Source organism: Capricornis sumatraensis, chromosome 5 (genome assembly GCF_032405125.1).
Source record: "Capricornis sumatraensis isolate serow.1 chromosome 5, serow.2, whole genome shotgun sequence".
In the NCBI taxonomy this organism is placed as follows: Eukaryota; Metazoa; Chordata; class Mammalia; order Artiodactyla; family Bovidae; genus Capricornis; species Capricornis sumatraensis.
In genome coordinates this window covers 105,372,583-105,390,605 of record NC_091073.1, presented here as the reverse complement: position 1 = coordinate 105,390,605, position 18,023 = coordinate 105,372,583, and the positions used below count along the sequence as shown (strand labels likewise).

General features: G+C 37.8%; 1 protein-coding gene across 2 annotated transcripts in view; it reads left to right on the top strand.

Moving 5' to 3' along the window:
- Positions 1 to 18,023, top strand: part of PTN (pleiotrophin) — a 106,679-nt gene that overhangs the window by 60,934 nt on the left and 27,722 nt on the right. The window lies entirely within an intron of this gene.

Genomic DNA, 18,023 nt, shown 5'->3' with positions numbered 1-18,023 from the left:
AACTGAGTTGTTGGGGGGACTACTTGACTCAATCCAAATGACTCATATGTGCCTTTGAGTATTTAAACAATTTCCCCATATTTTCCTGTATCTTTTTGCTGATAATGATATACTTAGAGGCAGCATTTATTATCTTTCTTCTAATTAACCACAGACTTGAAAAGCAGATAGCCAAACCTGCAGAATTATATATAAAATTCAAAAGATAATGATGTATCTCCTAAGGGTATCAACCCTGTGATACTGTTTCATTGGGTTTGGCTGGTCAGTTTTAAATTTTATTCATTCATTCAGTAAATATGTGCCAAGTACCTACATAATTACTAAGTACAGAGATCAAAAGGTATATAGAACACAGGTTTTAGATACATAAAATGGCTGGATTTATTTGCCAATAAAGCAAGATGTTACTGTATGGCTTAAATAATATGACCTAGGTTAGTGCTCCGTTGCTTCAGACACATTCAGCTCTTTGCAACCCTTATAGACTGTAGCCCACCAGACTTCTCTGTGCATAGGATTTTCCAGGCAAGAATACTGGAGTGGAGGATTGCCATATCCTCTTCCAGGGGATCTTCCCAACCCAGGGATCAAACCTACGTCTCCTGTGTCTCCAGCATTTTAGGGGGATTTTTAACTGGGAAGCTCATGCTTTGGTTAGCAACTACTTTAAATTTAGTCAAAACTTGCAACTGCAAGGCAATAATCTATTTGTGTTGTTCCCCGCTGTCATCGTGATGTTAGACATAACTATAATCAGTGCTAACTTTGTCTCTTATTGTCTATGTAAGAGTTGTCAAGAAATCAGCTCATTTACCTCTGAGAAAAATTAAATAAAATTTACAGTGGATAGACTCCAGCTCGTATAAAGAAGAGCTTTCTATTTGAGCTTCTTAAAAATAGAAATGTACTTGTTACTTTCCTACCTCTATTTAATTTGGATTTGAACTTTTTTCTTGCTTTTTGAGACAGAGATTAAATGACTGATTTTAGATTTTTTTTTTTTTCCCTTTCTATATAAGTACTCTGTGGTAGAACCATCTCACGTTGTATCCACCTCACAGTGTTATTGTCTGACTGGAACTTCACTGTCTTACTCAAGAGGTGTGTTTTCCAAATACGTGTCAGAATTTCCTGAAACCGAGCTACTCTATGGCCATCAGATCACTATGGTTTGCCACTTTCTCACACAACTAAATAAGGTTTATTTGGCGTGAAGGAACCATTTTGATCTCGCTACTCTTTCATAAATTCCAATGGTAGTTTTGGCCCTCAGGCTAATTATTTCTAGAGAGGAGGGAGTTCAGTAAATGGGGCATTTGATGCTTCCGAAAAAAGGGGGAGAGAAAAATCATCAGCTTCCTTCTTGGACATGGAAACCGCGCAGAAGGACTTCACCGGATCTCTGAAGGGCTTCACAGGATCTCTGAAGGACTTCACAGGATCTCTGAAGGGACAGGAAGCAACTGATTCTCATGCAGCCGCATAAGATCTGGTACTCAGGCCCACATTCCTTTACCAACAGTGCTTTCAGTGAATCGTTGGATGAAGGAAGATTGAGTGGAGGGCGCCATGTGTGTGAGAGGGGAGGATGTTGGAATCAGGTGAAAATAACCATGTAAGCAGGAACAGAAAGTGGGCTTTTAGAGGACAAGGCGAGTGAGCAGAATCACAATCCTTGATTTTAATGTTTCTAGTTTGCAATGTTACATCTCTTTCAGCATATTTTTTAGTAGCGAACTTTTCACCATTGATAAAATATGATGGAGAATGCAAAGAATGAGGCAGACAGAGTGAATGGGGAGGAGGTATCCCAACCAAGCTGCAGGGTCTCTTGCTGTTGTAAACTGACCTGATGTAATGTTCTCGTTTTGGAAGATGTCACTAGGTCCCTAATGAAGTGAGTTTGCCAGGCTTCTAACAAGATTTTCCTCTTTCCCAAAGCAACACTCTGCATAATCAATTAAGCCTTTCCTTGATTTCTTTTTTTTCCCCCCATTCTTCTTTATTTTTTTAGTCAATGAGCTCAGCTCTAAATGAAAGCTAGAGTTGTATGAACTGAATTGGCTGGAAATAGTAGCTGAAAGGCGTGCAAATCAAAGCTGGCAAGTTTCAGCTCTTCCGTTCTTGAGGGAGAGACTAACTTCAATCCAGATGGCTTCCTGGGCAATTGTTTGATTATTCCAGCGCTTTGTTCCTGGTATGGAACCAGGCATTAATAACCCAGCCTTTGCAAGCTAAACCAAGAAAACACACACCATATCTTTACCTTTAAGTGGCTTAGTACCCATTTGGACACTTCCACCAGTGTGGGAACTGTGTAGGAAGGGATTTTACATCACTCATGGATTGAGGGAGGGTATGTAGAGAAGATAACCGTCAGGCTGTTTGATCTTCCTGTTCTATCCTAACCTAGCATAGGGCCTAAACTACAGAGAGAAGAGATAACTACGAGCCCTGAAGCCAGTCAGCTCCATCTGCTTTGGTACCTACACTGAGGACAAAGGTTTCTAGTGTCTTTGTGAAAGATGTGTCTGTATTTGTATCTCTCTACAGAGATCTTTCTATCGATCAATCTATCTATCCATCGATCTATCTCCATACACACATTTGGGGGTGAAATTATTAATATCTGTAATTTTGCTTTTGGAAATTATTTGCCTTCAAGTCAGTCCCACGGATGGAGGAGCCTGGTAGACTGTAGTCCATGGGGTCATGAAGAGTCGGACACGACTGAGCGACTTCACTTTCACTTTTCAATTTCATGCATTGGAGAAGGCAATGGTAACCCACTCCAGTGTTCTTGCCTGGAGAATCCCAGGGAGAATCCCCATAGACGGCAGAGCCTGGTAGGCTGCCGTCTATGGGGTTGCACACAGTCGGACACAACTGAAGCGACTTACCAGCAGCAGCAGCATTCATTTTTAGAATGTTACTAAGTATATACAAGAACTCCTGCAAAGTGAGAAAATGTAGAGGTTTTACATAATTCACATTTTTACAGGGATCTATAGCTCCTCTAGGGGCTTCCCAGGTGGCTCAGTGAGCAAAGAATCCACCTGCAATGCAAGAGATGTGGGTTCAGTCCTGGGGTAGGGAAGATCCCCTAGAGGAGGGCATGGCAACCGACTCCAGTATTCCTGCCAGGAGAATCCCATGGACAGAAGAGCCTGGTGGGCTACAGTCCATAGGGTTGCACAGAGTCGGACATGACAAGTGTCTGAGCATGCACACAACTCCTCTAATAAGTAGTGATAGCCCTCCTGTACTGTACAAATAGCATTCTGATGGGCAGAGAATTAAATATGGATGTGGTTCTTGTATTTTCTTTCTACATCAGTTTCTAGAAAGTGTAAAGCCATGTATCAATAAATTATTAGTAAGTATATGAGTTGGACAATAAAGAAGGCTGAGCACTGAAGAATTGATGCTTTTGAACTGTGGTATTGGGGAAGACTTTTGAGAGTCCCTTGGAATGCAAGGAGATCAAATCAGTCAATCTTAAAAAAAAAAAATCAATCCTGAATATTCATTGGAAGGAATGATGCTGAAACTGAAGCTCCCATACTTTGGCCACCTGATGCAAAGAGGTGACTCATTAGAAAAAACTCTGATGCTGGGAAAGATTGAAGGCAGGAGAAGAGGACAACAGAGGATGAGATGGTTGGATGGCATCACTGAGTCAATGGACATGAGTTTGAACAAGCTTTGTGAGATGGTGAAGGACAGGAAACCCTGGCATGCTGCAGTCCATGAGGTCACAAAGAGTTGGACATGACTGAGCAGCTGAACAACAACATATAAGAGTACATGACAGGCATTTTTTATTCTACCCTCTCTATTCAACTTTGTGGTTAAGAACATAGATTTAATTTGGTTTTGGGTGATTGAGGTTCAAATGTTATTTTTTTAAAAATTGAAGTTGACTTAAACACTCGACTTCTAACACTTTGTGATCTTGGGCAACTTATCTAGATTCTCTAATTTCTGTATTACTCACCTGCAGAACTGGACTAATACTGACTCATTTCTAATGTTGTTGGGACGATAAAAGATAAAGCTTTTAGCACAGAGCAAACCCTTTAATCCATGAAGGCTACTGTATTTCCCTACTCTATTTTTCCTTTGCCTTTTTCTTTGCTTTTCTTTTGTAATCCTTCGAGATTGTATATTTTTTAAAAGCTATCTTAAAATTATTGGAAGAAATTGGGCCATAAATAATTTAAATAAGTAACCAAATAATTAGCAAATATTTAAATTTTGATTCCTAAAGATATTATGGTTTAGAAGTATTTATGAAATTTTCAATATCACCTAGGGATCTTTACCTTGTTAGAATGAATATTCTAGTTCAGAGCTCTGAGTGGGGACCTAGTCTGGATTTCTAAGAAGCTCCCAGGTGCTGCTGGTGCTACTGGTCTCAGAGTGGTGCTTTGGGTCGTAAGGGGTTCAGAAGAGAGGCTTAGAGCTTTATAAAAACACAAAGTATTGAGTGCCTAGCACACTTTGAATCACAACCAAAAGCAGTGAGGTGATGTCTTCTTCTTTAATGAGTAAAAGATTCCTTTCTGTAATCCAAATTACCTGAAGGAGCCCCATGGGATTCTCTGACAGGAGTCGTTGTCTTTCCGGCCCTTGTGAGTCATGGCATTCCCTGAGCAGGCACCTTGGCCCTTTGACTCTTCGACAGTCTTTGCCATTACGCTGTGGCACTTCTCAGAGCCTTTCATTATGTCAGATTGAATATTTATTAGGCTCTTGTAACATAATGCTGAGCTAAATCACACAGATACCCACTGGCCAAGAAACGGTCTCTAAAGCAATGTTAATTTAATGATTGGTTCAGAAACAGCTATTTGGGTTTTTTTTAGCTTCGCAATTTCACTAAAACATACCATGTTAAGGTTACCGGTGATTCCTTATTGCTAATTCCTATAGACACCTTTCCCTGGAATTTGACCCTGTTCATCATTTCTTACTTCTCAGAACTTCCTGTTTGCTTGGTTTCCATGATTCAGCTTGCTTTGCTTGCCTCTTATTCCTCAGTTGCTACTCCCAATTCACTTAAAAAAAAAAAAAAAAAACTGACCACACCACCAGGCTTGTGGGATCTTGGTTCCCTGACCAGGGAACAAACCCATGCCCTCTGCAGTGAAAGCACCGAGTCTTAACCACTTGACCGCCAGGGAAGTCCCTCGCCCCACTTGTGTAAGCATCAGAATTCTCACGTCTTATGCACATCCTCAGTTCTTACTCTCTGTCTTCTCTCTCACGGTCTCTTTGGGAAGTCCCAAGTTTCCCTACTTGCTCAGATAGCATATGCTGACTTCACTTTAATTTCCATCTCTAGGTCAAAACTCTTCTTCCAGATTGATAACTTCTGTCTCGTTCAACTCAAATGTCCCACTGGTACCTCAGACTCAACATGTCCAAACAAATATTTACTACCTTTCCTTAACCTTAGTCATTAAGTGTCTTTAAGCAATTTTTTTTTAATGATCTGAAAAGTAAGGATATTAGAAGAACCTAAACATTCAGATGTCTGAGTATTAATATATTAATATATATTTCATAAACTATATTGTATATAAATATTTTTATATATATTCTGACATTTAATACATGTCAGTTGCTGAGAATCTACTGTCCTTAGCATAGATCATCATGTGTATTACTTGGGAAACTGTTGAAAACCATATTCTCTATGTTGGTAGCTATTTCTGGATTAAAGATTAGACACTGAGAAATGTCCTAGATTTCTCCTTCTTTCTCCTTACATAAGTTGTATGTTCAATCAGTGTGATAAATCCAACACATTTTACCCCTTAAATAACTTTTTCTCTTTTCTCTTTTTAATTTTTTTCTAGTAAAGCAGAAAAATTGGCTAGTAGAAAAATTAAAAATAGAACTGTCATATGACATTTATCCAGCAGAATCAAACTTCAGATCTCAATGAACTATCATGGTCATAAGAACATTATTCACAATAGCCAGTCTAGTAGAATCTTTCTAGTAAAGTAGAAAATAGCCACTTTACTTTTTCTTCTCTCAATCCCCTCTCCAGTGCCACCGTTTAAGTCTTCTCTGTGTCTCACATGGATTATGTGAACTGGCCTTCTCTAAGCCTTCCTGAGTCCAGGTTCACCATCCCCCATTCACTCTGCTAACCTATTGCTGAGCACTCTCTCAGATTCACAGCTGGCCATGGTCCTCCTTCACTCCAAATTCTTCGTAGCTCCATATTTTCTAAAGGAAAATATCATTGCATTTCTCATGTGACCCTTACATATGACAATCAAGAAACAACAAGATTAGTCTTTTCCATCTCTTAGTGTCTTTTCTATTTCTCAAATTTTCTCAGTGGTGCTTGAGCAATTTTTAATTAATCATTGATTCCTAGACTATATCACACTTATTCAAACCTGCAGGCCTTTGCCTGGACGTTCTTCTTTCTCTAACCTAAAATATTATTTGAGACTAAACTCAAAATTAGTCTCCTCTGATAGCTTTCCTTAAAGTCTTTGAACATAACCAGGTAACTTTTTTATGCCAATTAAAAAGAAGAACAAAGCTATTATAGCAATTTTTAATTATAGTACATCATTATTTTATCAGGAAATAGTATTGGATTTGATTCAGGTTTTTTATGGCATCTATTGAGCTAACCCCATGATTTTTCTCCATTATTCTTGTAATTCTGCCAATGCAGTGAATATGTTGGCTGTTAAAACAGCCTTGCATCCTGGAAGAAACACCACTAGTTATGATTAACTAGCTTTTGTTTTATATTTACTGGATTTTATTTACTAATATTTTAGAAATGTTTTTATGTTTATGTTCATTAGGAGTGTATGGTCATTAGTAGGTTTCTTGTAATGTCCTTGTTAGGTTTTGTTATCAAGTTCATTCATACTGAATTTTTTTCTATGTATACCAATTATCCTTCACTATCTCCTGGAGTCTGCTCAAATTCTTGTCCATTGAGTTGGAGGGCAGCAGAGAATGAGATGGTTAGATAGTATCACTGACTCAGTGGACATGAATTTGAGCAAACTCCAGGAGATATTCAAGGATAGGGATGCCTGGCATGCTGCAGTCCATGGGGTTGCAAAGAGTTGGGCACAAATTAAGAACAGAACAACAAAAACCTTAGACTTTGATTCTGGATTGGTCTATTTCTTTTTTCCAGTTCCGAGTAATTCATGTCTTTTGAGATTTTATTAAATGTAAATCCTCTTGGTATTATGTCTTCTAGATTAATAGATACTTTTCTAATTATAAGATGTTTCTGTTTTGTTAATTCTTCCTGTCTTGACATCTACATTGACTAACACTACTATAGCCACACTAGAATTTTTTTATGATTGGTTTGCTTTCAACTTAAATATATATATATATACTTAAAATATATCTTTTATAGATAGCATGCAGTTTGATATTGCTTGTTTCTTTACTTGACATTGTGTTTTTAATACATTTTGTCTGTTTATTTAATGCAGTTATTCATATGTGTTGATTTGCATATACTTTGTTCCTATTTCTTTTTATCCCATTTGTTCTTTGTTCCTTTGTCCCTCCTTACCTGATTGTTTCAGGTTAATCAAACCCTATTTTACATTGCATTATAATTTTTTTACTCTTTTAAATTATTACTCTTTAAATTATTTCTTTTAGAGGTTGCATTAGGAATTGTCATATGTATCTCTGACATATAACTTCCCATTTAAAATGAATATTACACCATTTTATGTAAGTAAAAAATCCTTAAAACAATATAATTGAATTTCCCCCATCACACCTATAAAGATGATTTTCAAAGTGGTTCCAGCCAACAGATAATGAGAGTTAAAGTTTCTGTATATCTTTGCTAACATTTGGTATGGTTGTTCTTTAACTTTCAGTCAGTTGAGTGGCTGTGTAGTAGTATCACATGGAGTTTTCCTGATAATGTTGGACATTTTCTGATGTGCTCATTTGCCATTTGTGTATCTTCTTTGAAAGTGTGCAGTTCTTTTGCTCATATTTTTATGGGTTTTCTTATTACTGATTTGTAAATGTTCTCTATGCATTCTAGATAGAAATCCTTTGACAGATAAATATTTTACATATATATAGTTATGCAATTGGTATTAGTATATTGATCTGGTATCCTGTAACATTACAGAGTTCATTTATTGTCCACTGAATTACCCCCAAAGAAACCTATTTCTGGATGGTTCTTTGGTAATTCTAGGTATCAAATTAAGAGACCTGATATAGTCTCTCAGATACATTCAAGATTTACTGGTTGAGATTTTCTGTGATTTCCTTGTGGTGAAAAAGTAATACTCAGTTCCTTTTCTGGTCCAAGTTTAGTCTGCAACAGACCAATCAACAAATTTAGATCCCTTTTCAAAATTATCAAAAAAAAAAAAAGAAAAAAGAAAGTCTCACTTGCCAGGTGTGCCGTTTTCATTACTTGTCTGACCTTTGTGGCAGATGTAGGGACTTCTCTGAGTTGATCCTGATGGCTCTTCTGCTGAGTCTCTGCCTCACACAGCCATAAAATATTTATTCTTTAGTCCCCCCCCCGCCCCACCAAAATACAAAATGATGTGAAATACTCTCCTAATGCTTAGCAGAATGTTCAGTTCAGTTCAGTCACTCAGTCGTGTCCAACTTTTTATGACTCCATAGATTACAGTACACAGACCTCCTTGTCCATCACCAACTCCCGGAGCTTGCTCAAACTCATGTCCTTCGAGCAGTATGTTAGTGAACATGAAAATTTGCATGCTGTTTTGTTAATTATATTTTTTATTGGATCACTTCATCTCAACAAATAAAGCTACTAGTTATTAACGAGATGCCATTTGAACTCAGTAGTTGATAAAGTTGTATCCAGTTGTTTAAAAGAGTATGAGAAGGTGGTAATCTTGAAGGAAATATGTTTTCATTTGATGTTAAGATCCACTTATTTTTTAAAAAGTGTTTCTTACTGAGCTAGTCTGAAGGAGTATGGACTGTGTCTTCAGTCAACATGGGGCATTTATCCATGATTTGTTAACACTATTGACTCTTGCTTTGAGAAACGAATTGTTTGCCAGTACCCACAGCTTTCTTTTGATTTTTATTGCCTAAAATTGATACTCTTTAAACTTTGCAGAAGAAATCTTAGCAAGAATATTAGACATTTCTTTCATCAAAAATATGTTTGTTTCAGTTGCAACATTTTTATATCTTCCACCACAAAATATGGCATATACTCTTAGTGTGTCTTTGGCGCCATAAAGCGTTTGTCATTTGGAGAGTTTGTGAGATCAAATATAATTTATATCTGTGCCTAGCCCATTATTTTTCACATAGTGTGTGGTCACTGAATATTCACTGATAATGATTGTGATTTCAACGATCTACCTGCTATGGCTCCAACTTTTCAATATCACACTTTCTTCTTTTACCACCAAACCAAACTATTTACTTCAAATTAGTCTCTTGATTTCTCACCTTAAAATTTCTTCCATTTACCCAATGTTGTCTAGTTGCTCAGTTGTGTCCAGCTTTTTGTGACTCCATGGACTGTAGCCCTCCAGTCTCCTCATCCATGGGATTTTCCAGGCAAGAATACTGGAGTGGGTTGCCATTTCCTTCTACAGGGGATCTTCCCAACCCAGGGATCAAGCCGTCCCCTGAATTACAAGTGAATTCTTTACTGCTGAGTCATCAAGGATTATGTTTCTTCCATCCAAAATGCTTTTCGTTCCAGAAAATTCATTTTCTTATCAAAATTCAAACTACTTTAAAAGGAGGTATTGCCACCCTCTTTATGAACCTACTTCTGGGGGCCTCCACCGCTCACTTTCTCCCTCTAAGAGCTACAGGGGTAGCTCTTGATGGAGCTACTGATGGAGAACCTAACATGTGCCTGTCAAGATGCCAGGTATTTCATATCTGTTATCTCACTGTAATCTTTAAAAACACTAGGAGTCTGCATGATAAAACTTTAAATTTCTCTACCACAGAGGATATTGAGAATAAAAGGGAGTGACTGCTTTGTTCACATCACAGATATAAGTGACAAAGCTTATATGGAAGAATTCTGGCTGACTCCAAATCCTCTTCTTTTTCCATATATTAAAAAATTAGTTTTTAATGCCTCATGATTTACTCTTATTTTCCTCATAATTATAGTCATACTTATTATACTGTGTTTGATCCTTGATAAGAAGACATAATCATGTCAAACATTAAAGTATGGGATAGTTAAAATATACACTTGTGAAGTTCCTGTTTTTGCTACCCAAAACAAAGCATTTTGCATACGCAAATATATTTCATATTAACTACTTGAGACATTTTCACATTTCTACTTTTGAAAAAAATATTGTTTTATAATATCATATCCCCTACTGACCTTAAGAATGGCCAGACCAGTGACTCTTAAATGCATTTTTTCTGGATTTCCCTGGTGGTCCAGTGGTTGAGAAGCTGCCAGTGCAGGGGACGTGGGTTTGATCACTGGTCCAGGAAGATTCCACATGTTGCAGGGCAAGTAAACCCGTGCACAGCAATGACTGAAGCCCACGCACCCTAGAGCCCGTGCTCTGCAAGAGAGAAGCCACTGCAATGAGAAACCTGTGCACTGCAAGAAGAGAAAGCCCGTGTGAAGCCAAAAATAAATAAAATTAATTTAAAAAAAGAACAAATAGTAGTATCAGGTTTTAAAAAATAAATACATTTTTCTTTCTTGATAAATGAAACCTTATAAGGAAAGTTGTGAAAGAGAAGTTGCTGCAGGTGAAGCTGAGATAAGGGTGGGTGATGAAGATTAGGACTGTTATGATGGGTGCTTTGTTTCATGTGTGTGACTCTCAATACCATCTCAGGTTTCTTTCATGCCTGGCAGCAGCCCTTGATCTCTCCCTGGAAACACCAGTTCTCTAAAAATCATTGTTTAGCCCAGCTTTATTTTTCTAATGAAAATCAGAAGAGATTTTTAAATGTGTGTGTGTGTGTGAAGTTTTTGAGTCTTGGAGCTTGTTCCTGACTCCCAAGTACTATAAGCATTATAAGTACTTTGGTAATAAATACCTCAAAATGAACCAAAGTACACAGAACATCCACAACATGGGTAAACAAAGATAACAAGGAAGCCAAAAGAGAAACAAACATACGACATAAAGGATATCGAGAGGAACGGTTGAGTATGGTGGCTGCCCCTTTCGTGGTAACTTAGGGTTTTAGTTATGTTTATACAGCACGCGGGCTTCCCAGATGGCGCTAGTGATAAAGAGCCAACCCGCCAATGCAGGAGACATAAGAGACGAGTTTCATCCCTGAGTCGGGACGATCCCTTGGAGAAGGGCATGGCAATTCACGCCAGTATTCTTGCCTGGAGAATCCCATGGACAGAAGAACTTGGTGGGCTACAGTCCATGGGGTCACAGAGAGTTGGATACGGCTGAAGTGACGTAGCACAGCATACAGCATTCCTCTCCCCTGACTTCCCCTTGCCTCTCTTTTCCTGAGCAGTTAATAACTCTGTCTTTCTCCCTCACAATTTTCACGATTAACTCATTTCCTCTCCTCCTTTTGAGGTCCACCCCCTGTTAGTTGGTACTGTGTACTCTATTCTAATCACATTCTGTCACTGAGTATATTATATACATCGTCTCCACACATTCATTTATTTGATCCCGTTTGCCTGAAGTTCCCTTCCTTCCCTCACTTCTTTATTGAGAAGACTTCAACTATTTTTTTTTAATCTGATAAAATATACCACAACCCTCTACCTCACTCACCCTTGCTGGGAAAGATTATCACTTGGGCCTAGGTACTCAAATAGCACTGTGTGTAAAAGTGCTGCATGATATTGAATATTGATAGTGAATCATGTCACTCATTTCTCACGTTTTTTCCCAGTTACACAGAATTCTTTCAGGGGAGGGGCTGAATCATATTCTTTTATCATGTTCTTATGCCTAGTAGATATCCAGCCCTCAGTAGGTACCCTAAAAATCGTTGAATAAATACCCAAAGAAAATGTCCTAAAATATCACATTTCTCCAGCAGGTGCCATTATGCTGTGAAAATAGTTCAGCCTGAAAACTACCCATTTTTATTGTGTTATACAAAATTAAACAAATGCCATACTATCAATCTGATGGATATGTACTTACTTAAAATCAAAGATGGAACACGGTTGAATTCATTTTTGGGCTGTGAGTAGAGTGTATCTGAGGTCATGAACACACGTGCTTGGGACACATTCTTTTCAAGGCTTAGTGTTTAAATAAGGCAGCTTAACAAGGTCAAAGTGAAAGGCTGGTTTAGCAAAAGATTCCATTGTAAACATAATGGTTAATTATATGAGACTTTAGAAATCTAAGGCAATGATCAACCATTTGAAAATAAATCAATTCGAGGATTATGACTTGAAAAAGGGTTAATGAAAATAAAAGTGGCCTATAAAAAGGAAAAAAAATACTATTTTGCAGAGCTTTAGAAGTATAGATCGCAAAATATCTAGAAAGGTTTGGTGATGTGTAATATTTGATGTATTATGAATCGTTCATAGACTGCTCTTGTATGTATGAAACTGCTTTAGATTCTGGTTGTTTCTAGCTCAGTTTTTTCAGTGAATCTTATTGACATGGCATAGACAAAGAGCTGAGGCATCATTTTAGCATGAATACTAATTCCTCTATTTGATGCCATGTTTTAGCTATATTTTTTTGCTAGCAAAAAATTTACTAAGTGGCAACTTTGTGCTGGGGCCCTATCTCAGGTATTTGAAGAAAAGGAGGGCAGTAGAATAGTTTCACCACACAAGAGGTATAATATGCAGATGCAAAGTTATATTTTTTTTCATTTTATACATGTTAAATTGCATAACAGCTTCATTAGTTCTCAACATGGAGCCTCTATACTTTAGTGAACTCCAAAGAAATACTAGGAATAAAGGTCCTTGAGTTTATTTTAACCTTTTAAGAAGTCAAAAGCCTGAACAAATTTGTATCCTAATAAAGCTGAAAGTCTTTAGTTGGCATTAATTAAATCATATCTCTGTTTTAATTTTTATCCTTTGATTTTAGATAAGATTAGACAGCTAAAAGTATCATGCTCACTATTTCTTAATAAATAGAAGTACTTCCTTTTAATAAGTAATATGAGTGTAGGGGTGAACTAACTTTATTCAGCAACTAATAATATATTTCTTGATAATCTGGGTTAGCTCTATGTCTACATCTTAGTTTCCACAACAAATATTTCTTGATATTCTATGTTAGCTCTGAGTTTGCATCCTGCATTTTCACAACAAACCTCTCAAGTTATTATAATCACACCCACTTTGTAGATGTCAAAACAGCAGTTTAAATGGTTGTGATTTGCCCATGAACATTCCAAAAATTATACGGTAGAGGTGAAGTTTAAACCAAAGCTTCTGCCTCTAAATCCTATATTAGTCATTCAAAACTAATCACAAGAGACAGATTCCAGCATCCTTGTCTTATGTTTACACCAGATGTTAGTAATCTTTAAAATTTTAGATCCTATTAAAATACTGACACTTTTCCTTCTCACCAGTGATTTTTCTATAGAAATGACCGGGATTTAATCTATTAACACTTTCCTCCCTCGTTGGTTTCTTTAACTGATTTCGTTTCATTCTTGAGCTTCATTCATACTTATTAGTGATTGAGATAATGCAACAGTAATTTCCAGACACCAGGCATCTAGGGTAGTCTTCTAGTTAACTGTTAAGCCCCATGAAATTAAATTTGTCAGAGTAAGGACAGCAAAAGTTGGCAGTAGAAGGAGTGAAAATAAGAAAATTATTCAAAAGAACTGAGCTGACTTAGCAAGCCTTATTCTGCCATTGTTTTAGTTCCCTCCATTCGAAAAGTAAGTCCCGACCCTGACTGCTTCCTTAAGTCAGTGTTCTTGCCTCTGTGCTCATCTACCGTGTGTTGGAGAGCGGCAGGGATACACCATATGGAGGTACTTCTGCCTTTGTTTGATGCTAAGGACAAATAAACAACCAACAATTACCACAAGCAAGGGAAACTCTTATCTACACACATTCAGTTACTCAAGTTCTTAACACTGCATGCTACTTTTTTTTTTTTAATAATTTGACTCATCTCTTTCCTAAACTCCTTTACTCTCTTTTTATTTTTATTTTTTTTACAAGTTTTTTAATTTTTTTTTATTTTTTAATTTTTTTTTAAATTTTAAAATCTTTAATTCTTACATGTGTTCCCAAACATGAACCCCCCTCCCCTCCCTCCCCATAACATCTCAGTGGGTCATTCCCATGCACCAACCCCAAGCAAGCTGTATCCTGCGTCAGACATGGACTGGCGATTCAATTCTTACATGATAGTATACATGATAGAATGCCATTCTCCAAAATCATCCCACCCTCTCCCTCTCCCTCTGAGTGCAAAAGTCCGTTATACACAGCTGTGTCTTTTTTCCTGTCTTGCATACAGGGTCGTCTACTCTCTTTTTAAAAATAATTGTTTCCTTTGCTCTACCCAGAAGAATCTAAAGCTACCAAAACAGAGGCTTAAGCAGAATGGCAGGCAAAACAGGAGGAAGGGGAAAAGATAAGTTGAAAACTCAAACCTATTGCTGATCACAAATGTTACACATTTTCCCTGTACATATGGAATTGTGTGCATTTTCTTTAGAACATCTAAAAGCTGAAATTAACCATTTGCCCACTAATTAAGATTCCAAATTTTTCTGAATTCATAAGGGAAACAATATAAACAGAGTTTACTTTATTCTATTAACTCTAACTCTCATCCCAGTTCCTCTCTCCTTTCTTCCTCTCTGCTACCACTACAGGTAAGATCCCTGTTTAATAAATGATTCTATTATGATCCCTGTTTAATAGACGATGTTTGAACATTTGTTCAGAAAATTCTGGCCTCTGTGGGATTTTTCCCTTGAAATTAAGTGAATTGCACTTGACTGAGAGAAAGCTTTTTGAATATAATTATAAAAGCAAGGTTAGCAATGTCAAACTAGAAATGCTGAGGCTAAAATAGCCAGCAATAGCATCTTTCTATTAATAACTCTGTGTGTGTGTGTTATTTCTGAAAGAGTTCTATTTCTGCTAAGTGTCCATGTTTTCTCAGTGACCTCTCTTTCCACTGTGTATGATACGTGGCTCTTCAAGCATCACTCTTTTGCTTGGTCAGAAAATTCTCTCAATAGCTGTGCTCTCACAGTGGAAATTTCTGAATTCTCACTTTCCTGCCATTAGAGTGGTATCATCTGCATATCTGAGGCTGTTGATATTTCTCCCAGCAACCTTGAATCCATTTTAACTAAAGAACCTCTTGATGACAGTGAAAGAGGAGAGTAAAAAATCTGGCTTAAAACTCAACATTCAAAAAACCAAGATCATGGCATCTGGCCCCATCACTTCATAGCAAATAGATGGGAAAAAGTGGGAGCAGTGACCAATTTTATTTTTGGGGGTTCCAAAATTACTGCAGATGGTGACTGCACTCATGAAATTAAATGACACTTGCTCTTTGAAAGAAAAGCTATGACAAACCTAGGCAGCACATTAAAAAGCAGAGACATCGCTTTGCCAACAAAGGTCCATATAGTCAAAGCTATGTGTTTTTCCAGTATCATGTATGGATGTGAAAGCTGGACTATAAAGAAGGCTGAGTGCTGAAGAATTGATGTTTTTGAACTGGGGTGCTAGAGAAGACTCTTGAGAGTTCCTTGGACTGCAAGGAGATCCAACCAGTCAATTCTAAAGGAAATCGACCCTGAATATTCATTGGAAGGACTGATGCTGAACCTGAAGCTCCAGTACTTTGGCCACCTGATGTGAAGAGCCAACTCATTGGAAAATACCTTGATGCTGGGAAAGAATGAAGGCAGGAGGAGAAGGGGGCAGCAGAGGATGAGATGGTTGGATGGCATCAGTGACTCAAAGGACATGAGTTTGAGCAAACTGTGGGAGATAATGAAGGACAGCAAAGCCTGGTACACTGCAGACCATGGGGTCACAAAGAGTAGGATACAACTTAGAGACTGAACAACAACAATGCAATAATCTAATTCAAGTATTCATAGGCAATTATGAAACAAAAAGGTGTATTACAACATACAAAGAAATCCATTAAAACTTGAAAGTTAACTTACCCTCTGAGAAGATTCAAATGAGAAGTTTCAGCCTCCGAAGTGGTTAGTCACTGAGAGTATGTTCTTGGACTGCCTTTGGAGAAAACACCAGAAGACCTTCACTTAGGTTCATGTTGCTGCTGCTAAGTCGCTTCAGTCGTGTCTGACTCTGTGCGACCCCATAGACGGCAGCCCACCAGGCTCCCCCATCCCTGGGAGTCTCCAGGCAAGAATACTGGAGTGGGTTGCCATTTCCTTCTCCAATGCATGAAAGTGAAAAGTGAAAGTGAGGTTGCTCAGTCGTGTTCGACTCTTAGCGACCCCATGGACTGCAGCCCACCAGGCTCCTCCATCCATTGGATTTTCCAGGCAAGAGTACTGGAGTGGGGTGCCATTGCTACATCTCATAATTATAGGTGCTTGTGGACATGTATTAAATGTATTGTGTAGATGCACCAGGGTACTCAGCTCTGAGAGGACTCGCCAACCAAGATATCTAGACTCACTTCTCAGACAATTCATGTCCAACGAAAGTCACAGGACAAGTGTCATAATCAGTAACAACTTGTCTGTTTGATCATCAGTGATGTATAATTATAAAAATTTACATTCAATTCAGTTCAGTTCAGTCACTCAGTCATGTCCAACTCTTTGTGACCCCATGGACTATAGCACACCATGCCTCCCTGTCCATGAACTCCCAGAGTTTACTCAAACTCATGTCCATTGAGTCGGTGATGCCATCCAACCATCTCATCCTCTGCCGTCCCCTTTTCCTCCTGCCTTCAATCTTTCCCAGCATCAGGGTCTTTTCCAATGAGCTGGCTCTTCGCATCAGGTGGCCAAAGTATTGGAGTTTCAGCTTCAACATCAGTCCTTCCAATGAATATTTAGGACTGAATTCCTTTAGGAATGACTGGTTGGATATCCTTGCAGTCCAAGGGACTCTTCTCCAACACCGCAGTTCAAAAGCATCAATTCGGACTCAGTTTCATTTATAGTCCAACTATCACATCCATACATAACTACTGGAAAAACCATAGCCTTGACTAGATGGACATTTGTTGGCAAAGTAATATCTCTGCTTTTTAATATGCCATCTAGGTTGGTCATAACTTTTCTTCCAAGGAGTAAGCGCCTTTTAATTTCATGGCTGCAGTCACCATCTGCAGTGATTTTGGAGGCCCCCAAAATAAAGTCTGCCACTGTTTCCACTGTTTCCCCATCTATTTGCTATGAAGTGATGGTACCGGATCCCATGATCTTCATTTTCTGAATGTTGAGCTTTATGTCAACTTTTTCACTCTCCTCTTTCACTTTCATCAAGAGGCTCTTCAGGTCTTCTTCACTTTCTAAAAAAAAAAAAAAATATATATATATATATATATATACATTTAGAGAAAGTAAAAGCATGTAATTTTAGATTTTAGAAAGTGATGGAGATGCTGAGTTGCTAATTAGGACTTATGATTCAGGGAAAGGACCAAATGATCAAAATATTAACTTTAACTGATGAATATGAAATATTCATCCAGATAATAGAATCCAAAGTCATTAATTAAAAAGCAGTAACATGGGCATTTCCAGTGTTACAGAAAGGGAGAAAAATTCACTGACAAGGATATCATTTTATAGATAGGCTTGAATGAGGAAAGGAAATTACAGAACAGAGTGATCTTAGTCCCTTATATATGTGAAGTTTTATTGTTTACATTCATGAGACTGTAAAATCATGTAAACAGTCTACACTTCTGGAAGAAAAATTCTGAGTTGATGAGCCAATGCCATTACTTTCATTTTTATATGAAGTATAGAATATCAGGAACATGCTAGATGGAGACCGATGACTACCAGGTGAGTTGCTGCAGCCACTGACTTGGTATAGCTTC